Genomic DNA, 18,445 nt, shown 5'->3' with positions numbered 1-18,445 from the left:
TCCTATTCAAGGTCAAGGGGGAACCGGAGCAATGGGCATGAGGCAGGATACATCCTGGATGGGACACCAGTCCATCGCAGGGCAAACATATACTCGCACCTGTGCAAATTTGTTTCCACAGGCTAGTTAACCTACTCGTACATTTTGGACCATGGGAGGAAACTACGTGAACACGGGGTGAACAATACCAACTCCACGCAGACAGCGCCCCAGGTCCAGAGCCATAGCACTGCGAGGCAGCTGTGCTAACCACTGAGCCACGTGATTGACAGTGATTGGTAAGTTTGGTTTCAGACCCCTGTCCCAGCATCCTTCAATAAAGAGTATAGGAACGAGGAGCAAACCTTGCTGATAAGAAAAGGTTATTCAGCACCGCCTGTTTATTTGGTTATTGATTGAGCCAAGGACCTTGTGCAACCCAGGGATCCAGGAATCTTGTTCCAGCTTCCACATCCCTTTGGTTAAAGAGATGTTTGTCCTCAGTCTTAAAAAGCCCTTTTGGGTCAATTTCCAGATGAGGTGCCTGAAGAAGTCAATGAGGGTGAATTTGTCAGCACCTTTTGGGATTTGTTAATGTCTATCTGGTCCACTCGCAGTCTTGAGTGATCAAGACTAACGGAATTCAGTTTCTTTACTCTTTCTGTGCATATCTTGAGGGAGAGAAAGCACTCTTCCCTGAAAGGGAATCCAGCACAGTCAGCCTTTGGATTTGTGGATTAGTCAAAGAAGCGCTCAGTGAAATGTACTTCGCTTGAGTTATCCAGATCACGACCTGGAAATGAATCACAACCTGACTCTGAGCGAGGTTCCTCAAGTAGCAGTCTCGTGTGTTGCCAGAGGGTGATTTTGGATTAGTTACCAAAGGCTTTCTCAACTGCTGCTGAAAAATAACTCCTACAACTTCCTGGGCACCTGCAGGATTGTGTTAAGGTCAGTGATTTATGGGTCTCTTTTCCAGTCAGTGCTGAATATCTTGGACATTGATCTGCATCTTACAGTGTGTGTGTGTGTGTTGGAGGAGTCTGTTAGTCAATCTTCATTTCTCTGTACAGCAGTTGATGTTAAAGCACACAACAGCCAATTTCTGATCAGGGTAAGTACATGCTAGAAATTAATTGGTGAATCTAAATTATAAAAAGCTAAACATTTTAAAGGGGAATTTCACAGTCTAACATGGTTAGTGGAATAGGAATTATGTTATACCACGAGACTGACTATAAAATCCTATCTGTGATTAAACCAATTATTTAAAAATGGATTAAGTGCATTTTCATGCCGAACTGAATCACTGCTTGGCAGGACTGAATTTCTGAGATACTGTATGTTGACCTGAAACTTCCAGGGTCTGAGGTTTCATTGCAAATATTAAATGTTAAAGTTCCCTTTCAGATCAAAATTAGTAGTTACTTGTGTCAACAAGAGGTTGTGGGAGTTTGGAAAAAAACTAGTGAGCTGGATCCTGTTAGCAGCTTTTTTAGCTAATTTCAGAAATGGCAGAACCAGATGCACTGTTTCACACAGAAGTACAGTGGATCTAGTCTGTTTCCCCAGTGTGAACTGAACATGAACATCACTATTGTGCTCCAATTACAATCAATTACAGATCAACAAACAGCTTGATAGTCAAATGGAAATTCTTAACTCCTGCAAAACAGTGGTATGTCAATGCTATAACTGCTGAGTCAATGTCTAGCTTAGTGGAAGAACTGCTGAGCCAATGTCTTGGTCAGTGGAAGAACTGCTGAGTCAATGTCTTGGTCAGTGGAAGAACTGTTGAGTCAATGTCTTGGTCAGTGGAAGAACTGCTGAGTCAATGTCTAGGGCAGTGGGAGAATTGCTGAGTCAGTCTTGGTCCGTGGAAGAGGAGGATTTGTTTTTGTTGAGCTTAATAACAAAAACACAATATAGTCTTAGTTACTGTTCCAGTCACAACAGTACAGTTAATTTTTGTGAAACTTTTTTTCTTAGTAATTCTGTTGTTTCAGTTTTTGTTTCTGAAACTTTAGAATTAAACCCGAGAATATCTAGTTTTGCTTTCGAGTAAGCCGTATTTTATACTAATTGTCACATCATGGTGTGGCTCCAAAATTAAGAACCTGGACCAACAGTGAACAGGCCAATAACTGAAATATTTTAAAGTTTGCAACTAATTCTTTATGCTGTCAGAAATGATGGTGATCGAATTCATATTATTTTTAGTTTGATAAGTTTTGCAGTACTGAGACCATTTTTTCCAAATGTTTTGTGCCTTTTAAAAATGTATTCCTGATTTTCCGACTTTACAAACCAATCGGACATGGACTTACAAAACAGACAAAAAAGAAAACGATTTTCAAATTTTGGGCATTTAACGCCTTTGCATTTAACTGTTTTTTTTTAAGATGTAAACTTGCTTTTGAAAAAAAAAACATTAACCAAAGTGGTAAAACAACTACATTTTTACACTAAATGCATTTGTTTTTGCTTTGGCATTCGAAAGGGGAGGTAAAATTTCGTCAACTTTTAGAACACTTTTATTCAAGATCAGTGGCAAAGGAGTTTCAGTTTTCAAGTTTGAAGCAGTAGTTTACTAGTTTGCGGAGAGATTTTGGTTCATGAGTCATGCCTCATTTTCAGCATGTCAGAATTCCCTGTTTCCTCATGACCCAGGGTTTAATCCTCCCCCTTATATAATATCCAAACAAATAATAAAAAAGTGTGGCATATGTTGTCTTGCTCGTGAATCATTTAGGTTACGGTTTTACTGCAAAAATTCAGCATGGGTCTATCTCCTGAGAACATGTACTCATAAACACCCGCACTGTCTATTGCAATACTTTTGCTTTTTTTCTTCAGATTAAAAATCCCCTACACTCACATGAAACAACCTAAATGTTACGTTGGAGTACAAATCCCTGTATACACTTTACCCATCTAATACGAATAAAATAATATGTGTCCTCATATTTAAGTAACTCTAAATGCTTTCTTTGACAATGCCAAGTGTCTCTTTTGCCAGCTACACCCCAGGTAATAATTCAAATTCAAAGGCCAAGATGTGCCAATTCTGGAGGTGCAATGCAAACAACGAAAAGATTTGATCCAAATTAGTTAGAGCTTTGAAAAGATCGCTATTTTTATCATGTTTGCTTGCTTCTCTTTAGGCCTGGGTTTGATTCTGCGACCTTCTGTGTGTAGTGCGCATCTTCGCCCTTGTCCATGTTGGCATTCTCTGGGTGCTGTGAATTCCTCACACCTCCTAAAAACGAGATAACTAGGATAATCGATATCCCTGAGTGGTCTGTGCATGTGTGTGTCATGTATATGACTGAAATCCTATTCAAAGTATACAGCAGTTCCAGACTGAGCCCTATCACTCTTCCTGCTGCTGTGACTCTTTCCAGGAATGAGTGACTTTCCGATCATGTGGATTGATGTACTGGATGTGCGTTAACATCCAAAATCTTTAAGGGGTTGAGTGGCCTGGCATCTTTTGTCAGTCTTAAAGCAAAGACCTGGTTAAACTACTTCATGAGCAAATAGCCAATACCCATCTTACTGGGGAGCCGTGGTACGGCTCAGACGGCAATGGGTTCTGGCTCCTGACCGGAAGGTCCCAGGTTCGATCCCAGGTAGGGGCAAGCGATGTAGCTCTAATTCCTTCCAGATGGCTCCCAGGTCCACTCAGCCTGCTTTCCAAGTGAGTACTGGGGGTTAATCCTTCTGGGGGGTAATAGGCCGGCCAGAGTGTGATGTTGACCACATCACCTCCACCTCCAGTGTCGAATGGTTGAGAAAAATGGTGGCTCCTGCCCCCCATTCCCCATGGGCCTTTGTGGCCTGAAAAGGGACCTACCTACAAGTAGGTCTTGCCTAGGTACGATCTTATTTATGAACCCTCACTGGAATTAACCATTTTCCTTCACTGCAGGGATCCTCTCAAAGCCAGTAAGATAATATTCTGTTCCAAGGCACAGAGAGCCATTTCAAATGCTGTACTGTATGTCACTAATGCTTTGTAACTTCTAACAGCCAGCAGCCCTTGAATGTTACCATCTGCTGAAGGACGTTTCCTTCCGATATTTGCAAATAATGAGGCATGTCAACTAAATGAAATATCCCCCCAGAATTTGGTCCTGTTTCAGTGGTTTCATGTGCAGAAACCTTTTTTTATTTTTTGTATTCTTTTATACATCTTCAGTGTATCGTGTGACTCACCGCAAGCAAGTTTTTTTTTTCCTCACATTTTTCTATAGGGTGTGGTGGCTTTTGTTAGCTAGTAGCTTAGGGAATTCACACTGTTTTAGAAAAGATGACATGCTTTTAATCGATTATGATTAGCGCTTAGAGTTTATCACGGTACCAAGCACCCTAGCTGAAAGTCCCTTTCTCCCTGTCATACACTTGGACAGGGAGGATGGGGATGGGCAGGATTTAATTCAGGCACAATTACCAGTCATACAAGAAGCACACATGTACTAAGCTGACATGGGCATTTACAAACTACATGGAAGTGCATTTCAAACTGAGAACAAGTTTTTTACCCAAAGCATTGTGGGAGTCTGGAATAAGCTAACCAGTCATGTGTTTTTTAAGCCCACACCCTGGTTTCTTTCTAGAAACAGCTGGGTGACATACTTGGATCAGTTAATAACTACCTACCGAACGGACTAAATTTGCTGAATGGCTTCCTCTTATCTGTAGCTTTTCTTATGTTCTTAAATACAGCACAGCATTTTACACACATTCAGCGTGTATGGTTTCCAAGACAAACAGCCGCTGCTCAACAACAGAGTTTTGGTTAAGGAAGAAAAAACAGGTGGAATAATGAAATGTACCACGAGAAACCGTTAATTAGGTTGTCCTGATAAAAGCTGATAAGATATGTGATGATGGCATAACGACTCTTGTCTTGGCCTCCATTTCCTCTCCAGCTTCCTGAAGCAACACTACAGTGCCCTTCACACTTTCTGAAAATTACCCCTCCAGCAAGCACAGCTTGGTTCTGTGACAGTGCTCTGCGTAGACTGTGCTTGTTTTTCCACAGGTCACTCACCTACACACTTTTTCACACAGGGCCCTAGCGAGAAAGTACAGCAACGCGAAACAATGTGGATTATTGTTTACTCGAACTAGGAAAGAGCAAGCGAGTGGCAAACTATTTTTGGTACGCAGGGCACCTGGGCCGCTGCCAGTCTTTCCAACTGTACAGAGGACTTTGGCTCTTCTGGGTCAATGTAGTAAAGTCATTGACTAGAAGGTTTCCTACGCCGTTTTGGTCCTTTCAGGTCATTCTGCTGGTACTGAAGGAAATTGGTACGCGTCTCAGATTAAATCTGCTGTGCGTGTCTCAGGCTCCTGTATATCCCACTGCCTGTTTCGAAACAAACCAGTGCAACGGAAAGGAAAATTCTGCAACAGATGTAAAGCAAGTAGTGCCACACCACAGTGAACCTTAACACATTTTAAATCATGTAGAGTCATCAGTCTTGCTCCCCGTTTCCTAAATCATTCTAAGTTATCTTCACGTGGGAAATAGAGCAAAGAACCAGTGGCAAAAAAGCAACTTTTCCTTCCTTGCATCTCTCTTCTTGATGGTGCACTTTCTGCCAGCTACACCGATAGTCAGAGGATGAGGTGCAACTGTTACAGAGGTGGAGCTCTTCTTCTGCATATCGTACGACAGCTTAACCACAGGAGCTCTTTCAAAGGGTGTGCTAGCCAGAAAGCAGAAAATTAAATTCGAGTGTGTCAGGCTTGGGGGAATTGACATTTAGCGTGCTAAACTGTTATGAGGTACAGAGGTGACACTGGTGTAAACACGACTGGTGTTCAGAAAGCTGTCATTTCTGTCGTCATTCCGCATAAAACAGTTCTGACATCTAAGGTAAAACAAAACAAAAGGCTCCTTCAGAATGCGAAATTACCTGATGTAGAACGTTTTCATGTTCAAAGTACAAAGTTGTACAGTGGTGTGCAACATGTTTTCAAAGAACATATACGCATGGCGTATCGGAGAAATGGTTCAGAGCCCAGTGTCACCTTCTATGGTGTTTCCAATCAGATGTTTTCCTTTAATTTATTCCCCATCGCATTTCCCAAACAGACAGGATGGGAAGAAATCCAGATGGCAGTAATACACCAGTCTCCAAAAATTCCCTGGCACTGGAATTCTGATTGTTTTTTGGCATCGAGCCAAGACACTGATGTGCAGCTCCTCTTGGCTAGTCCACACACAAGATAAGGAACAGAAGGGCAAGTATCTGAGCTTTTGGGACCTTCCTTTCAGCCTGTGCAGAGCAAGTGGACGTCTTCTGGGATGTAAAATGTTTTAGTCACCTTCCTGGAAAATCCAGATGTAGAATCCTGCTGATTTGCCTTGTCCTCTGTTTAAGGTATGATCCTTCTGAGAGAACACCAGAAGTGGGCTTGATCGATTGATGTATGGTTTAACTAGGATGGGGGTGAGTCCTACAGTAGGTAGACCAGACCACACAGAAGGAAGTACGTAACAAATAAGACATACAAGAGGCATTAATCCAGATTGTCTTGCTTGTTACAGGTAAGTGGCAAGTTCCTCACTGATCTAGGAAATTCAAGATCCCAAGTAAATCTGAGTATTACTCGTCTGTGTAGTCAACACAAAAAACCCTCCAAAGATATGTCTTTATATCTGTATGAGGCTGGAAACAATTGAATTCATAAAGTGCACAGTCTTAACAAATGCATGTCTGTCACTGCCTTAGATGGCTTAGTCAGACGCTCTCTGCAAAAAAAATAAACAGCAGAGGCATTTGGAATAACCCTGTGACAGCTACAGGCAGCTACAGCTACATGAGGAGGCTAATAGCAGATCTGTCCTTCTGATTCAATTACATAGGGTGTCACTTTCTTATTAACAGGTGTTATTGGTCCTGTTTCTATTGCTGCCATGGAGGAAGAAGGGAGGAGTGAAATGCAGACAAGTGACATGCTGAGAACAAAACCCACAGCACTTGCGTAGACCACAGAGAGATGCTCCGTACTTAACAACAACCTGGGACCTGGGTACAGTGTGAAAGTCTTAAATCCCTTATCTAAGCAGAAACAGCTATAGGTATAGCTTTGGGTACTTTCCCTGAGTGATTCATCATAGGATGAGTTGCTCCTCACATCACATTTCACTGTAACACGGTGTGACCCACATTTCTCTGAAAACAGACTCAGATCTGGGGGATGACGGGGAACTCCATTTTAATCTGCTCGGCTTTTTTTTTTTCCTTTCCCCATCAGGAATTGCTACCTTGAAGGAATAGGAAAAGTACCGGAGCGAGTATTGTTTCCAGTTCTATAGGAAATGGTTGCTGCTTTTAAAGAAAACAAGGTTGCTTCTAATGCAGGAATGGAAGCATACCAGACAAATACGAAACTGTAGGCTGGATCATTCCTTCGTCATAGCCTGCTAAAACAGTTGTGCTGTAATCTTTAAGGGTACATATCTCTTAGATACAGGACCTGGGAATGGTTTTGCCTTCATACTGCATGTCCAATAAATGAGAAGGAAATATCCAATCCATCAGTCAGTGATTGAATCCATTCCATCAGTGCTTTGGCATGAGATTTTACAAGGCTTTTTCCAAACAAGCGAAATGGCTTGAATTCTCTCTTGATCATGTGGGCTCTAAGCACTTCACGGACTGAAGCACCGTTCACACGCAATAGCTCAGCCAAAACAATTTAAGGATGTAGATTCTGTTCCTGTCTTGGAGAAGTAGTTGTAAAAGAAACATAGAATTCATTAATTGCCGTATTAATTAAAGAGTCTAGAAGATCCTAAAGGACATTGATTGTGGCATGCCGTTGTTGACTGTAAGAGAGTATGATTATGTTCTTAGACTATAGTTTCATGCTTTCAATACCTAATTGTAAAATACAACAACAAAACAATGACTAAAAACCTCTTGAACCAAAGAGACTCTTATACTTACTGCTTCTTCCATATGAAGATGCTTCTGCATTTAAATCATAAAGAGAACAATCAATGAAAGCAAAATTGAAGACTTCAGATTCTTACATTTCTTTTCATTTGAAATTCTCGTCAACTAACAGGTGTCTAATTTTAGTCTAAGGAAACAATTTTCTAGAGCCTTTCCTCCTTCCTTTCAGCTTGCTTGATAAATGGCTTGATCTTTTCGTTGTTTAAAATTGGTTTTATGAAAAGGGAACATTTAAGAGAAATTGCTTTCTAAAAATATGAATGGCATGACTTCACAAGCCCTGCCTCAGCAGTTACGATGAACTTAGAAATTGGTACATTATTGGCTGATGCCAATTAAAATCCCATTTGACCTTTTAAAAGCCGAAAGTAAATTTTCACATTTTAAATTGTCGATTGCATCCATGATCAATACGTTATTGTTTTCTGTTGATCTATGGCAATGGTTCCCAAAACTAGTCCTGGAGAAACAGTGTCTGCTGATTTTCATTCTAGCAGCATTCCAAATCTCCAGTTCTAATTGATCTGCCTGTTCATTTAGGCTGTTACTTTAGTTCACTTGTTTCACCAGTTGGCGTTGAGTAACCGATTTCAAGACTACTGTAACCCACAACATCAGCTTGCAATGCTTTTCACATTCCTAACAAGGAGAGTTTTTTTTTTTCTTTTGTACAGGTCATAGCAAGATCTTAGTCAACGTATTTTTCATTAGAAAAGAAGCATGTGATATCTCACGTTTTACTGTGTCGGGGAGGTCAAACGTATTCAAAATTCTAACAAAGCAAAATACGTTATCTAGGAATATAGACAAAATGTTTGCTTTCCAAGCAGGTAAGGCAAATTTATTTTAAATATACCACACTCTGTTTCTGGTTAACATTCATCTATAAACACCACCACAAGCAAGCTGGAGCTGTGACAGCTACTATCTTTTTAGTGCTGCTTCATTGCAGAAATAGACGACCTCAAATGTGTTCTGAAATGAACTATTGCAGTGTAGAAGAGAGTGGTATATCTCAAGCAAAAAACAGCAATAAACCTCAAGGTTAATGAGGCATCTGTAAATACAACAGATTCAATTCAATTATTGTCCAACATTGTCCAGCCAGGAGGTGAAAGGTCAAGATTTCATTCATGCATTTTCTAACTGTTTTATCCAATACAGATAAAGCAAGGAGGGATACAAGCTGGACAAGATCTGGCATTGAACCCAGGGCTCCAGTGCTACAGTGGTAACTCCTGCTCCACAATTCTGATGTTAGATTTTGATTTCTTTACCACAGGGGGTACATGGTTAAATATGGGAAATCATACTAGAAGCTGTGGAAACTCCACGGAGCAGAAAGGGATAATTGGGAATAGGGTTGGGACAATTTCAAGCACCTACGGTGTACTTCAGCAGACTTTTTTTTACTAGTTTAAAGTTTGTGTGCATACAGTGTAGGAGTCCTGTAGTGCTGACTTCTGTTCACAGAATTGATTATTTGTAGACAGTGGAGGCTAGCCTTGCACAAGAAAAGCCCAATGACTCAAGGTGAGATTTAGGATTGCCCAAATATTGCTCAAACAGCCCATTGACAGCCTCCACATAGTGGAACGTCGGGCGGTGAAGTATTATTATTCTTTAGTTTTGGTGCTGCAGACCACATCAAAGAGCTATCAGCCGTAGGTATGCGCATACACCAACAATTCTCAATCAAACCAATGAAGCAGTGATGCAAAACATAAAATAAAGTAAAGCCTTTCCAAGTGGGAATCTGGATTCCAGAGATTAAAGGCCTTTAGGAAGAGATCATCTCAGAACCATCCGGCAGGGAGAGAGTAAAGACACTAAGAGGATGAAAAATCAGAATGATGTTGTAGGAGCATGTTGCAAAACAATGCATGCTAACATTTATTTGCAAGTTATATTCCTGGTGAGAAATGCTGATGCCTTGCTAAAAATCACCAAAGGAAATTTTTATTTTAACCAGAGTTAGTGTTACAGTATAGAGTTAATTAACACTATCCAAGATATGGCCCTACAGGGCTCATCCTAATTAAAACCATAAGGTTTGCATCCACTGTTTAGAATCTTTCTCTACCTAGAATGAAAAAGGAAATGTTCAAGAATTACCCATGGCTATATAAATCCTTCTTTATTTTTAGGACCATGGTAATATACTGTACAGTACCAGACTTCCTCACAGCGTAACACGGTCTTTGTAAATATCAGTAATATCAAAATGTTGGTTTCTTTTTCTCCAACCCCTTGTCAAGTAAGATATCCTGGCACTTTTATATTTGCTTTCAAACTTGTGCACCAACATTGTGAAATTTTAAACATTCACAAGTGGTTTTAGGCATATTAAATCACCTGTGCTTTGGTTATCCTATTCCTACGGACATATAATAATATAATTTGCCATCTAAAGTTAAATGTTTTAATGATATCAAATGGTTTCTGGAAACATGGAAACGTTTCATTTTTCTCTGCAAAGGCCAGTATTAACAGGCAGACCCAAAAAAGTGTGTTCTTGCTAACATTTGTTTTTAGGCCAAGAGATGCAGTGTATCCTTTCAGTGGAAAATATAGATACAGATATATTTCTTCAACAAAAACAGTTAGAAATGAGTAATTTGATGCATCAGAACCTATAACATTTGGAAATGTTTTAGTAATCATTTAATGTTGTTTTTCCCCTTCCAAACAAGAACAGTGCAGTATCAAGAAACCAATGTGATTTTCCTGCCTTTATCTGAAAAGAAGAAAACTAGAACTGTTTTGGTTTAATGCAGCATATCTTGTGTTGGTAATCCTTTAGGTCTTAAATGCTACAGTAGTGCTGGAGTTCTGCCTGTACAGCACTATTAATTGTGATCATTTACTAGAACTATAGATAACCATTTGTAACTAGTAAAAGAAGGCATGTTGGACTTGCATACTTTACAGTAACCTACAACGACCAACTAACGTGCTGTTTAGCATGTTTTAGTTAAAGATAATTTCCATGAATGATAAAGTATAGAATCTTTCAGCATCAGAGCAGAAATTAAGGTAATCTCTTCTCCAGTAAAAATCGGTACAGTGTGTATGTTCATTTTATTTTGCGGTTTAAGATGCCATTTTTGCCAGTTTGGAGGTTGCGATGATGGTTGTAGGTCATCTGTATGTAGAATGAATGTGTTTTCTATGTGCCAGTACCTGCCAAGTACAGATATGTATGTTCAGTAGGTACAGTAACTGATAAGGAAAATTCATCAAAAGAACTAAAAAAAAGTCCCCAGTCCATTTCCAATCAATTACCACTATGTAATCAGTTTTCCATGAAATGTTTGGTTTTCTGGTATATTTTCTACAAGAAAGAATGCAAGGGAAAAATACGAGGATGCTCAATTTTATCAGCTGATCTGTACTGAAAACAAGCATTACAAAAGATAATATAGACAGTAACAAGGTATTCACCTTAAGAATATTTTAGTAGAGGATTTTGTTTTTGTAGGTTTTAGAACACATCAATGCCACCCTACTACTACTGGTTTCTAATATCAGGTGACAATATTTAAAATGTATTGATTTTTCCAAAATACATCACACCCATGACAAACACTAGTGCTTATGTCTTTTCATGAAGTATAACCACAGATTAAATGAGCTAAATATCCTCTTTGTTAAGAAGTTTTGTTGATAGAATCCCTGTCTCCTCTCTGGACGATAAGAGTGATCTTTTACATTGCAAGTCTTTAACACGTGAGTCATTCGCTCGTTGCTGTCGATACTGAAAGTGACTCATTAAGGGGCTATGTGGTATAAGCAGATGATTAATTGACCACCAAAGCCAAATGAAAAGTCAAGGTGGTCTTCTTGATCCACATTTAGCATTTGAGACTCATTTCAGAAGTATGATGAATTGCTTATACATATATATCTTTTATATAATACCATTGCAATTAGAACACTTGTAACATTTTGCCTGCACTGATGACCTTGCATCTGTATAAAGCTGGTGATGTTTAAAATGCTTCTTTTGTTAACACTATGCCCTTGAGATTCTGACATACTGTATTGCGCAGACTGCCTGAAGCTACAAGTTAAGTTTTGATAATGGAAAGGCAAGAAAGGACAGTCATCTAGCTGCTGGACACATCTAGGGTTGTGTAGGATGGACATTTGTTAACATCTTTTATCGGGCTATAAAGAGCATTCCATCAGGGGAAGCACCAGAGAGAAAGGAAGAAGAAGAGAACTTTTTCTTACTCTCATGCTGCTGTATGGCGCCTTAACGTAAGCTGAAATAAAGGCTCCTGAAGAGGGGCTACCTTCACCCATCTGCCTTTAGGTATTCCAGGCATAGATATCTTTCACTTATGTACAGTAGTTGCCCATTTACAGTACGAACCACTATTTTGCTGGGAAGTGGGTCCATGCCTTTATTTTCTATTGTCTTTCTAAATTGGTCTGCTAAGTGCAATTGTTGCTGGTGCTTCAAAACACAATTTCAAAAGGCTTCAATATGTTCAGGACTCAGCTGCTAGGATCATCTGCTAAGCATGAATCAGACTCTTGTCCTAGATTTCCTGCTGTGGCCCACAGTGGACCATAAAGCATTTTGAAATCATTCTGCTGACTCAAAAAGTAATAGAATGTCAGGCTCCCCCCTACTTTAATGACTTACTAAGCTTTTCATCTTCATCTCAACATCTCAATCTGTAACTCATAAATTCTGACTTGCCACAAATCCCCATAACAAGACGTTATACTGTAAAGTACAAAGATGGGCAGGTCTTTCTTCAACATATGCCCAAACAGTGGCTTCCTCAGCCTGAGACTGTACCTAACACGTCTCTCAGAAAGTCATTTTTCGTGCACAGCTGACCCAACATGAAAGGAGCCGTTTGAAAGTTTTTGTATTATCTGAGAACAGGATATACACTTTATAACGTGCAGTTCCACCTCTGTTTCTACCCATATCCACTGATACGCCAAGATTGCAGGCTTCACATATTTAATTCATAAAGCTTCCCAGAATATTCCTCTTGGGATCTAGTGGAGACAAATGAAAGCTGCTGGACATCAGTGCAATTCTAAGTTTGTAGTTAAGTAGGAATGTTTTTTTTTAATAAGGTAAATTTCACCACAGACGTCAGGTTATGTACCCAATTTATTTTATCCCCTAACTCCAGATGCAGTCTTTCACAGTATTGGAGTTTTTCATGCCAAATCCTAGGGCAGGGACATAGCGCACCAGAAAATTGTTCAGAAAAAACAGCCAAGTCACCCGGGAATGTCGTAACTCACATTTTAAGGTCTTATTTGTTTTCACTGGCATTTTTATAACTGTATTTTTTATTGTTTTATATTGTAACGTGTGTAATGATTGATTTACAATTGTATCCTGTGCTTCCTGGAATTTGGACAATGAAGAAAAAATGTTTTTAATAGTGTAGCGGCGAGGCTTATTAATAAGAAAGAATTAAGTGTTCTGAGCCTTCCTAAATGAGGCCCCATTTCTCTGTTCATCTCTGTGGTGCAGCCACAGAGAAATAATTCATGCAAGCTGATTTAAGATGTTTTCTTGTGATAAGAAACAAACTCCCAGACGGGGATGCACTTAGCTAAGCCTGGCTATCATGATCAATGGTCATCCATTGGCGCCTATCTGTCTAGGGAGTGCCAGTTGGACATCTGGACTGCATTACTAAGTGTCAGGAGTAAGTGGCTCATATCTTGCCTTGATCAACCAATCAGGGACTGGTAGGGCCGAGTAACCCACGTGGGACTCTGATGCCCATGGAACTTTCAGCCAATCAATGAGCTGAAGTTCCTCCAGGTAAAAACAGGCAACACAGAGAGCCTGTGAGATTCAACGAGATTCAGCAAGATTCTGGAGAGGATTCTGTGGACTGTTCTAAAGGGAATTCAAAGGAGAATTCCAGGGCAGGACGGCCCAGGAGCAGAAGGCTCCCAAGGGCAGGACATCCTCGTAGCGCGCCTCCTGACCATCCTGAGACTCAGCCCGGACAACCACGGAACGGCCAGTGTGTCCGAGTGCCAGAACTTTCCTTTGTTCTAAGAGTCTATAGTGGAGGTTGCCAGAGAGTAACCAGCAGCAGGCCTCGTGAACAGGTCGGAACTGTGGACAGCTGAATCACTATTCAGAACTAGCTCTTCATTAGGAACGAACCGGTCCTCTTCCTGACTTGCTGGGACCCACAGTCATCTTTTCTCCTGTGCACAAACTTTGCTAGTTAAAGCCAACACTAACTAGCCGGTCAGTGAGCATCAGCAGCGCACCGTCGCAAGCCGCACAGCACAGCCTGCCACCGAGCCAGAGAGCGCGGATTGGACAGCAACAGCCTGCAACTGTTTCTTTGTGCCTGCAGGAGATCTGAATCCCCAAAGATTGGATGAGTATTCAACTTCAATGCATTACAGCTCAAGAATTCAATTGTTATCCCAACCAGTTGATATCAATTTAATTCCTAAGAGTTATGTACTTGTTTCGAGTATCTAATGTAGAAGTTATAACAAAGTTCATTTATGAAACGGTCTTAATGAATGATATACTGAACGTATGTCCTCTTGATATATGTAACTCTTTGTAACTGATTGAATATATATCTTTTGTATTCTGATAACCCTCTCGATAAGATCTGTTAGGTTTACATGCATATTCTATGTATTAATAAATGTATCCTCGTGTATTAGTACCTGTGTGTGTGCGTTGTTTGAGTTATGTCGCATGGTTGGATTCTAAAGCCATCAAAAGAATCAACTTTGTGATTTACTGCTACAATTAATAATTGTCTCAGTAAATGCCCAAACCCTACAGAACTGGTGCCTTCAGAGAGCCACTATGATTACATATTTGGCGTTCCTGAGCCGGTTTTCCCTACAACAGTTATTATTTGAACTCCGAAGTCATACATCAGAAAGACTACCGAAACCAAACTTATCCTGCAGCTAGGATCACACATCCCCCCATCTCTTAACGACAGACTACTCTTCTTTTAAATTTTCTCCATTCATTGGAAGTTTCATTTCACACCTCTCTACACCTGTTCTGACTTCACACCTCTTGATTGGCCTCTCTTTCTGTCCCCTGCTCCCGCCTCTCACTCCTCCTCCCTCCCAGCCTTTGTTCTCCCGCTACATTAGCTTCGCCTACTGCCTTGTCTCTCTCACACCCGAAGAAGGCTCCATGGCCGAAACTTTGTGTTTTCTCTCTTCTTTTTTTCAGCACAGAATAAACCAATTACTTGTTATTATTTGTTCTTGTATACAAACTTATATTTGGTTGGCACTGGCGGCTAAAACCCTAGCAATGGGGCCATGCTTTCCATATATTTTAATCAGTTTTATTTGTATATAAGATTTTAATAGCCTAGCCAATTCCTAATCAATGTGACGTAGAGAAGAAAAGGGATTAAAGGTTTATTTGGTGTAACTCGTGGCTGAAGGAATGGCCAACTACCCAAGAGAATGAGATTGACAGAGCCCCCCTTCTTTTCCTCAGGAATGAGCCAGGGAGCTGCAGCCAGAATGAAGATGGAGAGGGGTGAAAGAAAGGAAGAAGTGCCTGGGAGCCTATATAAATGTATGCTTAGCAGAGTGGCAGTGGGTGAGGATGTACCACCCTCCATAATGTATGTTTAAAAGCATCATTTTATTATTTTGGCCTAATTGTAAATAATGTGAGATTGAGAAGAAATGGGAGTTTTTCTAGGATAATCCACCTGAAGAGTTGGAGGTGATGATGAGGCTGACAGGACACCCTAAAGAGATGAAATGAGCCCCATATTGCTGATGCAGAATTCTTCAGTTTAGAAAGCTAAAGATAAAGCATATGTATGAGATTATAATGCATTTCCCAGAGAGACATGGCAGACACACACACCAGCGTACTGGTACAGAAATTGAGAGATTATTAGATTGATTAATTCTGATTTCTAATGTTGCAGAGATGCATCCCTTTTGCTGGAACTGCCAATGTGATTTGACTTTGATTTACTGGATGTGTTTTGGACCCTTTAACATGATGTCAAAGTTTTGGCAGGAAAACTTTAGTTTTTATTATTAAGAAAACCTCCTGTTCAGAATTTTATGTTCTTTGGAAATGTTGTGAGGGTAGTTTTTAAAACCTTTTTTTTTCCCCCTTGGACTTTGTTAGTAATTATTGATGGGTTGAGCTCTTGCTGTGGAAGTTGTTTTACTTATATGTTTTCAAGAAAGCTTTTCTATTAATTCTGACATGGTTTTGCAATTTTAAGTTGAATGTTTCTTGTAAGTAGACCAGACCCATTATCCAGTACTCCTTGTTAAGTACTGTACTATACAGTGCATGTAAATTGTGCCTGAGAAATCAAGTCATAAATTACATGGGTGATCCATTTCCGTCTGCAAGTCAGCAAATTGGAAGTGCTTCCTTAAACCTTTTCTGATCTTCATCTGATGGGGACTGAACCTCTCTTTCTGCTCTGTGACACTTGTACCAGAAGCTTGACCACAAGACCAGAGCAGGTTTTTGAGTCAAGGCAGTCTCAGATGGGAAAACAAGGAACTGCCCAGCATCTACTCTTCCTACTTCATGATTCGTTACACCTTCTCCCTAGCCTACTGAATTTCTAGTTTCTTTCATGGATGAAGGAATGTTTTCCTTCTTGTCCATGAAGTGTTGGTGCAGAGCTGCTGCCGATATTCCATTTGCCTTTGGCGAGAATTACAGGGCCCTGCTGATAACTCCATGTGAACCAGTTCAGTCCAGCTTATTTTGTCATGTGCACAGGTGCAATGAAATGCTTCTTTGCACATATGCTCCAATAAATATCCCATTAAGGGAATCACCAAAATTGTGGCAGCAACAATAACAATAAGTTAGATAACAAACAACTTTAAAAAAATGTCAGACAATCACTGTGGGGAAAAAAAAACATCAATGTGAGCCAGTGGTTGGGGTAGAGTTCAGTAATATGACACCTTAAAGAAGGAACTGTCTCTGAATCCGGCAGTTTGTGCCATTATGCTCAATACGCTTACCAGAGGGAAGGAGAGAGAAAAGTCCCTGGCTCAGTGCTATGACTGGATGACTAAAGCAGGTGGGGAAAAGCATGTTTATTCAATGTGACCAATGTATTTGAGTCACTCACTGTGCAAGCAAATGGTTGCAGTCTGTTATAGAGGCATTGAAACAAGAATAGTATGGCCACATTTTCTCCAGTCCCCTCAGAAAGCTAGTCGCAGCCTCTTAATAGGAAAACACAGCAGTAGAATCGTTGGCACTTCACCACATTGCTGTTTTCCTAAACAAATCATGAATCAAGCATGCACATTTGAAGGCTCAGATCTCTATATGGTATTGACTGTGGAATGCGCATGTGGTTGAGCACATGTTCCACCACACTAAAATGTTAGGAGTCAGGATGTAGCACCAGCCATCAGTTTCCAATGTTACGTGGCTCGTAGACTCATGCAGTTAAAGAAGTGATCTCAGTCTAATCTAAAATCTATACAGTACAAAACTGAGTCACGACTAAAGTTCTGGTCTTTTGGCATGGTGGAGTTATCCACTGTCTAGGGAGTAGTACTGTGCATGCTTGGAGCCCATGAGCAACTGAGATTGAATTCAGCAAGGGGAGAAACAGATACACGTGTCACACCTTGTAGAAAAATGTACTGTATCAGGCCAACAGGAGAGCATAATTCCAGATAATATGGTTGGTTTCTTACTGGACTTACTAGACGCCTCACAAGGAAAATAACTCCAAAAGTTGGACAGGCCAAGTTAGATGAGTGGCCATGTTCTAATGGTCTGAGGAAACAGAGAAATTAAAAGCCTTTGAATTTACCGAGAGAGCACCCAATGTATTGGTGAAATTTAGGATCACATTTCAACAGATAGTATTTGCATTGTCTACAAAGGCTGTGTGTTTCGCATACGTGAAATTGGTCTGACATCAATAGTATGTGAATGATATGGAATTTACACACGATATGGTGCATTTGTGTCATAGATTAGGCTACAAGTTCTGTGACTCAATATCCTTTACCGAGGTGCTGAAAAAGGTTTACTTCAGTATGTTTGTTGTCAACACTCACATTAAAACCCTACTATTCTTTGTGAATGAGACATCATTTTTATAATTTTGGCTACCCAGTCTGTTGTTGAGGACCGGACACACTGTAGTAGTTTTTTTCTTTTCAGACAGAAGAGTTGTGCTGCAGTGACCTAAACCATCATAAAACCTACATTATTGGCCCAGCCAGAACCAATACTGAATTGATCCTATTGGTACAGCGGCCCTAGATTTAGAGAAAATACTCCTCTGGATCATCTATCGGTGTGGAAAAGACCAGACATTCATTATTAACAACAAAACCCACAAAAATACAGCCAGACAGAATTAAAGGACTAGTGCCATCAAGTCAAATATGCCAAAAAGAGACAATCTACTAATTTCTGTGTATTGCAAATCTGGTCATTTGTTACTTGCAGTAGTGGCTGAAGTGTAGGA

Source organism: Lepisosteus oculatus, chromosome 24 (genome assembly GCF_040954835.1).
Source record: "Lepisosteus oculatus isolate fLepOcu1 chromosome 24, fLepOcu1.hap2, whole genome shotgun sequence".
In the NCBI taxonomy this organism is placed as follows: Eukaryota; Metazoa; Chordata; class Actinopteri; order Semionotiformes; family Lepisosteidae; genus Lepisosteus; species Lepisosteus oculatus.
The sequence above is the reverse complement of the archived record's forward strand: the minus strand, read 5'-3'. Positions refer to the sequence as shown.